Source organism: Antechinus flavipes, chromosome 4 (genome assembly GCF_016432865.1).
Source record: "Antechinus flavipes isolate AdamAnt ecotype Samford, QLD, Australia chromosome 4, AdamAnt_v2, whole genome shotgun sequence".
NCBI classification, from domain to species: Eukaryota; Metazoa; Chordata; class Mammalia; order Dasyuromorphia; family Dasyuridae; genus Antechinus; species Antechinus flavipes.
This window is the reverse complement of record NC_067401.1, coordinates 154,908,607-154,919,642: the sequence shown is the minus strand read 5'-3', so window position 1 is coordinate 154,919,642 and position 11,036 is coordinate 154,908,607. Positions and strand designations below refer to the sequence as shown.

Sequence of the window (11,036 nt, the reverse complement as noted above, 5' to 3'; positions counted from 1 at the left end):
TATGTAAAGTTTTATAACCCTTTGGGCATAGCTCCATATGGCTCTCCATCATAGTTGGATCATTTCACAACTCCATCAACTATGTCCCCTATCCATATCCCTACCCATACTCCCTCCAACATTTATCATTAACTTTTCCTGTCACCTTAACCGGTGTGTAGTGGTACCTCAGAATTATTTTAATTTCATTTCTCTAATCAGTAGTGTTTTAGAGAATTTCTTCATGTGACTAGAAATGATTTTAATTTCTTCTTCTGAAAATTACCGACTCATATCCTTTGACCATTCATCAATTGGAGAAAGGCTTGTATTCTTATAAACTTGAATCAATTCTCTACAGAATTGATTCAAGTTTATAAGAGAACAAGGGCTTTATCAGAAACCTTGGATGTAATTTTTTTTAATCGTTTTAATACTTCCTTCTAATCTTGTCTGCATTGGTTTTATTTGTATAAAAACTTTTTAACTTAATATAATTCAAATTATTCATTTTGCAATCCATACTCTAGTTCTTCTTTGGCCACAACTTCCTACCTTCCTCATAGATCTCAGAGGTAGACTATCCTTTATTCTTTTAATTTGCTTATAGTAGTACTCTTCATGTCTATATTATGAACAAATTTCAACCTTGGTATATGATGTTAGGTATGGGTTAATGCCTAGTTTCTGCCATACTAAATTCCAATTTTCCCAGCAATTTTTGTCAAATAGCGAGTTCTCATTATAGAAGCTGGGGTCTTTGAGTTTATCAAACAATAGATTATTACAGTCATTGACTATTGTGTATTGTGAAACTAACCTGTCTCATTGATCGACTACTCCATTTCACAGCCAATAATGAATCAACTCTGCATTTCTGATATAAATCCAACTTGGTTATGGTATATTATCTTGGGAATAACTGGCTATAATTTCTTTGCTAATATTTTACTTAATATTTTTGCGTCAATATTCATTAGGAAAATTGGTCTATAATTTCCTTATCTGGCTTAATTATTAGTACCATATCTGTGTCTTAAAATAAATTTATTAGGACTCCTTTTTTCCCTATTCTTCCAAATATGTTGCAAAATAATGTGATTAAGTTTAAATATTTGGGAGAATTCACTTGTAAATCCATTTGGTTCTAGAAATTTTTTCTTAGGGAGTTAATATCTTGTTCATTCCCCTCCCCTCCTAAAATGGGCCTATTTAAGTAATCTAATTCCACCTCTGTTAATCTAAATAATCTATATTTTTGTAATTATTCATCCATATCCCTTAGATTGTCAGATTTATTGGCATACAGTTTGGCAAAAGAGCTCTAATTTTTGCTTTCCTTTTCAGTGGCAAGAAAGTTCACTCTTTTCATTTTTGATACTAATAATGTGATTTTTTTCTTTCTTTTTCTAATCAAAGTAACTAAAAGTTTATTTATTTTGTTGTTTTTTCATAAAATCAATTTTTAGTTTTATTATTTCAATAGTTTTTTTACTTTCAATTTTATTGATCTCCCCTTTTATTTTCTCAATTTCAAATTTGGTATTTAGTTGGGAGTTTTTAAATTGTTCTTTTTCTAGCTTTTTTCATTTATGCATAATTCAATTATGTTCTCTTTCTCTATTTTATGCAAATAAGCATCTAGAGATATAAAACTTCCCCTAAGAACTGCTTTGGCTGCATTCCATAAATCTTGCTATGTTGTTTCATTATTTTCCTTCTCTTGGATAAAATTATTGATTGTATCTATGATTTGTTGGTTCAACCACTCATTCTTTAAGATTAGATGATTTAGTTTGCAATTACCATTTAGTCTGTTTTCCCCTGGCCCTTTGCTACAAATAATTTTATTGCATTATTTTCTGAAAAATATATATTTTTAAATTCTGTCTTTCTGCATTTGCTTTTGAGGTTTTTATGCTCTACATCATGGTCAATTTTTATGTAGGTTTTATCTACACTGAGAAAAATGCATATTCTTTTTTGTCTTCATTCAATTTTTTTCAAAGGTCTATCATATCTAACTTTTCTAAAAATTTATTTCCCTCTTTAAATTCTGTCTTATTTATTTTGTGGGTCAATTTATCTAGTTCTGAAAGAGCAAGGTTGAGATTCCCCACTAGCATAGTTTTGCTATCTAATTCTTCTTACAGATCTCTTAACTTCTCCTCTAAGAATTTAGATGCTATATCACTTGCTGCATATTTGTTTAGTATTGATATTACTTAATTATTTTTGGAATTCTTTAGAAAGATATAGTTTCCTTCTTTATCTTTTTAAATTAGATCTAATTTTGCTTTTGCTTCATCAAAGATCAGGATCACTACCTCTGCTTTTTTTTTTTTTTTCTTAATTCAGCTGAAGCATAATAAATTTTTCTCTAGCCTTTTACTATTATTCTATATGTACCACTATGCTTTAAATGTTTTTATTGTAAACAACATATTATAGGATTTTGGTTTTTAATCCAGTCTGCTATTCACTTCCATCCACATTCACAGATAAAATTACTAATTTTGTATTTCCTACTGTTTTATTTTTTCTCACTTCATGTTTCTTTCTTTTTCCCCCTTTCTCTCTTTATCAATATTTTGTTTCTGACTACCTTCTCCCTCAATGTGTCCTCCCCTATTACATCTCCTCCCCACTTTCCTATCCCTTTCCCCTGTTCTCCCTTCCATTCCCCCCTCCTTTTCTTTCCCCTTTCTCCTCTTACTTCTCTATAGGATGAGACAAGTTTCTATATTAAACTAAATATGTATGATATTCTCTCTTTGAACCAGATTCAGGGAGATTAATTTGATCCTTTAAAGTGGAAGCTGCTAGGTCCTGGGTAATCCTGATTGTGGCTTCATGATAGTTGAATTGTTTCTTTCTGGCTGTTTGCAGTATTTTCTCCTTTATCAGATAATTCTGGAAATTAGCAATTATATTCCTTGGAACTTTCATTTTTGGGTCTCTTTCAGGAAGTGATGGGTAGATTCTTTCAATAGCTATTTTACCCTCTGATTTTAGGACATCAGGTATGCTTTTTGTTTCCTTTTTTGATTTCCAATGTTTCCTTGATGATTTCTTGAAATATGTTGCCTAGGCTTTTCTTTTCATCATGATTTTCAGGGAATATAATAATTCTTAGATTGTCTCTTTTGGGTGGGTATAGCCAAATCTTGTTAGGTTCTGGCATTTTTTAAAGTATCCTCTACCCTTAGCTTCAATTTCTCTGCTGATCTGTTATTTTGCAAGCAGAACAGAACAGTCAGCCTATGGCAGAGTCGTCTCTGTAAATTTTCTAACCACGGAGGCCACACTTGTCCAGTCTGCTCAATATGCTAGCCTCTAATTTTCTATCCCTGTTTGTGCTGGTCTGTTCCCACCCCTCAGCACAAACCTTTTCTGATGAACTTCCAGAATATCTTCGGCTGGTAAGTTGTTGTACTTCTAATCTTTGTGAATTTTACCAGTCGAGCACTATTTATGAGGGTGAATTTAATAATTGGTTGTGAGGGTATGAAAAGAGTTTAGAAAGTCGGGTATGCCTTCTCCATTATCTTGGCTCCACCTCCCAAAAAATTCTTGATATGATTTAAAGTTTTAAAACCTGCAGTAAACCTTTTGAAACATAATCTGTCTCTATCAAGTTCCTATGTTCTTTGAATAAAATCATTTTCTCATAGAAATTTGCTGCAGTATTTCACCAAGTTGATTATTTACTTTTTGTTATGGGCCAGAACTCTGAAACAATGATTCTTACAAGGTGTTAAGCCAGTGGAATTGATGATACAATAGTTATCTAGTTTAGCATGATTCACATCATAGTTTAACACTCTAAGTTTAGTATGATTAATTTAATCTTACAACAAATAATGGTTTCCTATTGATATAATGATTGGTTTATACTCAAAATAGAACATATAAAGCTGTGACAAACTCAGCCAGAGTCAGAGCCTGAGCCAGACTCAGAAGGGCTTGGAGAGAGATTCAGAAGGAACTCAGAGAGAAATTCATTCCATCTTCATCAGCCTCATGGTGGCTGCCCTATCCTCCTGCACTTCCTGCACTGAGACCAAGGTCAGTCTGAAAGGCTCACCAGCCTTTCAAGCCCCAGGCAAGGAAACTAGATTGTGAAAGAGATAATAAAGGATTTGGACTTTAATAATTGGCTATTCTTGTGGTGATTACTCTACTGAAAAGAATGCTGCTCCAAGGCCTCCAGAAAACCACTAAGGACATTATAACTTTTTATTTTTTAATTTCATTGATTTTGATCGTACATTTAGCCTTTCAGTTTTATTCAAAGTAAACCTTCTCACCATCGTGAAATCCATTTGCTATGAAACTTTGTATCTTTGATTGATCAAAAACTTTTAAACATATATTTGCAAAATATTTCTCCTGACCTACTTCTTTAATTTGTTTATAATATGACTTTTTATATCTATGTCATGTGTGTATTGGGATCTTAATGTGGCATATGATATAATATGTTGTTTTATCTAAGCCTAATATCTGCCAAATTGCTGTATAATTTTCCCAGAAGTTTCTGATGAATAGCGATTCCTTACTCAAGAAGCTAAGAAGCTGTAGACCTTGACTTTAACAATGATTTAGAGTGTTAAACTATGATATGAACCATGCTAAACTAGATAATTATTGTATCATCAATTCCACTGGCTTAACATCTTGTAAGAATCATTGTTTTAGAGTTCTGGCCCATAACAAAAAGTAAATAATCAACTTGGTGAAATCATTTAACAACAAAGATTGAGTTCTGGATTTTATACTTAATCAGTTCCCTGAATCTACTAATCTATTTTTTGTTTAAAACAAAGAGTGAATTGTTTTGATGATTAGTATTATTTTGACATCTAATACTTGACTTCCTCCTTTCTAATTTTTAAAATTTCTTTTGAGATTCTTGGTTTTAATTCTTCCAGATGATTTTAGATCATTTTCTATTTTTATAAATTCAATATTATAATTGGCATAGCATTGTATATGTAAATTAAGTTACATAGTAGTGTTATTCTCATTATATTGTCATTGCATATCATCTGCAGTTACTTTCTTCAATCTTTCTTTACCTACTTTTTCTAGCTGTAATCATATAATTCCTTGGTTTATTTTTGTATATTAACATTCGAATGTCTTATTAATTCTATAGTTACTTCAAATAGCATTTTTTTCCTGTCCTTTGCTGCAGGTATTTATAATGATATATAGAAAAGACTGATGATGTCTTTGGATTTAGTATAATTCCTGATATTTTGTAGCAGTTATTGTTTTAATTAATTTTTAGCAGAATTTGAGTTCCCTAAGCAAAAAAAAAAAAAGTTATCGATAGAATTGTCTTCCTTATTTCCTTATGAACATTCATTTAAGTTTTTTTTCCTGTTTAATTATTATAAATTGGATTTTTAGAAATATATTTTATTATATGCTATTATTAATAGCTGTAGAAAAATAGACAACTTTGTCTTACCTCAATCTTGTTAGAAAAGTGTCAGGTATTTCTTCATAAAGATAATGTTTTCTTTTGATTTTATGTATGAATTTAAAATGCTACCAAAAGTCAATGTATTTTAACACAAAATATTACATTTTGTCAAAAAGTTTTATATTTTGATATAATGATATTATTTTACAGTTTTATTTATTATTTAGTATGTGTTTAGAATGTTTTTACTATTGAACAAAATTATGTTCTTGTTATGAGTACAAACTGATGATTTCTTTAACATTCTGATATAGCTTTTTCAATAATACTTCTTTCAATGTTTTTTATTAATATTCAATATTATTCTATCTGTATGTATATGTAAATCTCTATCTATCTATCTACCTATATTGCTTTATCTCTTCCTCATGTTAGTATCAAGCCAACATTTCTTTTCTGAAAGGTTTTGAAAATTTCCCTTATTTTCCTAATTTTGCACACTCTTTTTGAATTAGAAATGTTATTTTTAAAATTCATTCTTCAATGTATCTGATTCATTAAAATTTAGGTGTAATACCTTTTGTTTTATTCTTTTTTTTAGTCTGCAATATTTAAATTGTCTACAACTTTTTTCTGTACATCTATATATTTTGTTTTCAAAAATTATAGTTTTAAAGGTTCTTATATAGAAAAAATAAAACAAAATTAATTTTTTTTACTATTGTTCTATAGAAACAACGAGAAGGCTGATTTCAGGGAAACAACAAACTAGAAAGATTTAGGTGAATTGTTGCTGAGTAAATTGAGCAAAACTAGGAGAACATTGCACAATGCAACAGAAATAATGTGCAATACAATGATCTAAGACAATTTCAAAAAGATTCATGTTAAAGAAGTTTCCATCTAGAGAAAGAACTATGAAATCTACATCAGATTGAAGCGTGCTATTTTCACTTTGTTTTTAATTTTGTTCTAATACTTCTTTTACAATATGAATAACATAAATATATATTTAATATGATTGTACATTTATAACCTATATCAGATCATTTTCCCTTGTAGGGAAAGAAGAAGGGGAAGGAGAAAAAAATGGAAATCAAAATATCATAAAAGAAAATGTTGAAAATTAAAAATGATCAGTGTTTCTATATGTTATCAACAAAGTCCACCAGCAAAAGATATAAAGAGAAATTCCATTTACAATAACTGTATGTAATATAAAATATTTTGAGTCTACATGCCAGGACTAAATCAGGAGTTACATAAAAAAAATTTTTTCCCAAACAAAGTCAGATTTAAACAATATGGATAGATCAAGCTAATATAATAAAATATAATAAAAATGACCATCCTACCAAAAATAATCTACATATTCAATGCCATGCCAATCAATCTACCAATAAATTATTTTACAGAGGTACAAAAAATAATAACAACACTCATCTTGATGAACAAAAGGTCAAGAATTTAAAGAGAATTAATGAAAATATGCAAATTAAGGTGACCTAGCTATGCCATATCTAAAACTATAATGTAAAGTAGCAGTCATCAAAATTATTTGGTACTAGCTAAGAAATAGAGTAGTCAATCAATGGAAATTGTTTATGTTCACAAGACACAATAGTCAGTGACTACAGTATCTAGTGTTTAATAAACTCAAAGACCTCAGCTTCTGGAATAAGAATTCACTATTTGACAAAAATTGCTGGGGAAATAGGAAGTTAGCATGACAGAAAATAGGCATTGACCAACAGCTAAAACCCCATACTGAGATAAGGTCAAAATTATTTAAACATAAAGAGTGATACTGTGAGCAAATTATAAGAAAAAAAGATAGTCTGCCTCTCGGATACATAGAGAATGAAGGAATTTATGGCCAAAGAAGAACAAGAATACATTATGAAATGCAAAATGGGTCATTTTGATTATATTAAATTAAAAAGTTTTGTAAACACAAACCCCACGCAGATGGGATTAGAAGGGAAGCATAAAACTGGGGGGAACATTACATCTAAGGGTTCTGGTAAAGGCCTTATTTCTAAAATATATGAGGAATTGACTCAAATTGATAAGAATACAAGTCAATCTCCAATTGATAAATGGTCAAAAGATATGAACAAACAATTTTCAGATGAAGAAATTAAAGCTATTTCTAGTTATGTAAAAAACAAAAACAAAAACAGAAACAGAAACAAAACAAAACAAAACAAAACAAAACAAACAAACAAACAAACAACAACAACAACAACAACAACAACAACAAAAAAAAACAACAACTCTGCATCACTATTGACTGGAGAAATGCAAATTAAGCCAGCTCTGAGGTACTGCTATATACTTCTCAAATTGTCTAAGATGACAAGAAAAGATAATGATAAATTTTAGAGGGAATGTGGGAAAACTGGGACACTAATACATTGTTGATGGAGTTGTGAACAGATCCAAACATTCTAGAGAGCAATTTATGCTCTGAACTATGTCCAGAGGTCTATCAAACTGTGCATACCCTTTGATCCAGCAGAGTTTCTACTGGGCTTATATCCCAGCAGGATGGTTTCAGAGAATCCTGGAAAGACTTACATCTACTGATACTAAATGAAGCGAGTAGAATCAAGAGAACATTGTACACAACAACGAGAAGATTATGTAATAATTCTGATGGAAGTGGATCTTTTCAACAATGACATGATTAACACCAATTCCAATAGACTTTTGATGGAAAGAACCATCTGCACCCAGAAAAGATGACAGTACTGAATATGGATCACAACACAGTAGTTTCACCTTTTTGTTTTTGTTTGAATTTTGTTTTCTTTCTAATTTTTCCCTTTTTGATTTGATTTTTCTTGTGCAGCATGTTAAATGTGGAAATGTGTATAGAAGAATTATACATGTTTAATATATATTGGATTGCTTACTGTCTAGAGAAAGTAAGGGAAAGAGAAGGAAAATATTTGGAACACAAGGTTTTGCAAAGGTGAATGTTGAAAATCTTTGCATATATTTTGATAGTAAAAAGGTATGAAAAGTAAAAATGTGTACATATACATTTATGTGTATATATTCATATATGTATTGTATAAATATGCAGATACATATTGTATGTGCATTTACATATTACATATACACACAACACACATACATACACACACCCATATATAGTCATATTTGACTGGGAAGTTAAAGCATTTAGTCAGGACATCCATTATTGCTCAGGATCATTGAGCACACTTACAAAATTAAATAACAAAATTTAAAAGTTTCACCCCTTATGGCTCAGAATGTAGGAGCTTAAGCAGATGGTTAAATAACAGAATAAAGAATGTGAGAAAGAAGTTTTACTCCACTAAGTTAAGAATCACAAATAGCAGATATAAAACGATGAGACTGCATGGAGGAAATAAAATCTTGTTTGGAAAATTTCAATGGACAATTTAGAAAAAGTAGAACTTTGTCAAAGAGGTGTCAGGAGTCAGAGAAACACTAAGTGGACACTGGCACAGACTTCCAGTAGTGTCACAGAAAACTTGAAGGGTATCTGCAGAATGTCCCAGAAAATTTACCAGAATGAGGAAGCCATGCAGATTTTAGCAATTTCTCCTCAAACTATTCTGGATGCAGATGAAGATTTTTAGTCAATGTCAGGAAGTGTCACAAATGCTGTAGAAACTGAGCTAAGATAGAGGTTAAAGAGTTATAATAATTTAATTTATTGGAGAGTAAATCAATTGAGTGGATTGGGCTCTAGTCTCCAACTATCTAGTATCGAATGTGGGGTATAGAGATTATAGGATGACAGAAACAATGACATAATGGGGAGCGGATGGGGATGACATAATGGGGGAGGCACCAGAGATGAGGAAGTTATCTGATATTCTAATGGAGTAAAGTATCTGATATTCTAATAGATTGAGATGGGGAGCAGCATCTGATATTCTAAAATATCTTTTATCCTTGTCAGTTATTCTGATGATCAAGAGGGAAAGGTGGTATGACAGGCTGAGCTTTGGGGCAGAATAACTGAGGTAAGGTAATTCAAGGAGACTGTGGCATTACATATCCAGATGGGATGAAAGCTCATCACAAAATAGAACCACAGAAAACTGGCAAACATGCTACTTATTTTTTCTTGCTCTCACTCTCTTTCTTGCTACAGTACTTTTTATTCAAAATATGAATTACAAAAATTTCTCTGTGATTTAAGGGACCATCTTTCCTTTTGAAAACCATTTGTGAGTCTCCTATTCCTCTGAGTTCAGTCAGTTCTGCCAGCTCAGACTACAAAGATGTCAGATTTGTTTATTCGAATTGTTCAGTGTCTCAAATGGAAATGCCCTGGGTTTTACTAGCATTCTTTTATAAGAAATAGAAAATCTTTGAAAGCAAGCATTCATTTGAAAAGCTTACTAAGACAGTTAAGTTCTAATATTCTCAGATCCATGATCTGATTTGAATAAGCAGTCTATGAGTAACTGATAAATGTTTTGGAGATGGCTGCATGTATTTTTCAGAAATATCTACATTTTTCTCTCCCTTTCTCCCTACTTACATCCCACCTAGAATATCTTGAATATTAGATTGGAGATAACTAAAGGGGGAAAAAATGAGATGGGAAGAAAGGCCATAGATCTTAATTACTGTTCAATAAATTAATTACAGTTAATTACTGTTCAATAAATTTGAATATCATTGGAACAAAATATAATATTATTTTATAAAATATCATTGTAGGATTATTAAGAAAAGGAAAGATTTGTCTTTATGTTGAAATTCTTTGAAGTTCACTTCATGATCTTTTAGAAAAAATACTTAAAGTTGCAAGAAGGGCTAGGAAGCCACAGAATGTTCAAGTTCTGCCTGCTCTTGTGTTCCATAAAGAGCCAGTAGAATGGGACCTGGATGAGAACCTTCCCGAATGTGATAAAAACTTCTTGTCCTATATATTTGCTTGGCCTTTTACTTCCTAGTTCACAATACCAGCCTTCCTGAATATTTGTAACCTCAGGCTCAGGAGCCAGGGGAAATGAGGCCTAGAAACATTGCCTAATTGGCTACTGCCCTCTCTAGTACTGTCTGGTCCCTGTAGCTTCTTAAAATAAATATAGTCAAGGGTGGTCAGAAAAAGGATAGGCTATAGTAGTAAGACCACTGTTTAAATCTATAAATTAAATAAAATGTAGCATAATTTTGGCATTAGTTAAAAAGCATTATTTCAAGAAACTATGTGTAAGTAATATTCCTGGAAACCTGGACAAAAGCTGAAATATGAGAGAAGGAAAGAGACAGAGACATAGACAGAGAGAGACAGAGAGAAACAGAGACAGAGACAGGGAGAGAAAAGGGAGAAACTATTTCTAGGAACTATATACATACTTCTAGGCATATGTTGTTAACATACACCACAAACAAATACATTATATGCACCTCACAGCATTGCTGTTTGGACTTGCAGAGAGTGTCTAAGTTCAGAATCCCTGGATAGTTGCCAAAAGGAAAAGAATACTCTTCTAAAGATTTCAAAAAAGGGGAAAAGGAGTATATGTAAACCTACCTAAAAGGCTAGGTGCATATGTATGTTTTTATACATACATACACATATATGTGGATACAAATATGTGTATAT

General features: G+C 31.3%; 1 pseudogene; it reads left to right on the top strand.

The window, feature by feature from the left end:
• The first annotated feature begins 7,381 nt into the window (after positions 1–7,381).
• Positions 7,382–9,616, top strand: LOC127561371 (vesicle transport protein SEC20-like; annotated as a pseudogene).
• The last annotated feature ends 1,420 nt before the right edge of the window (positions 9,617–11,036 follow it).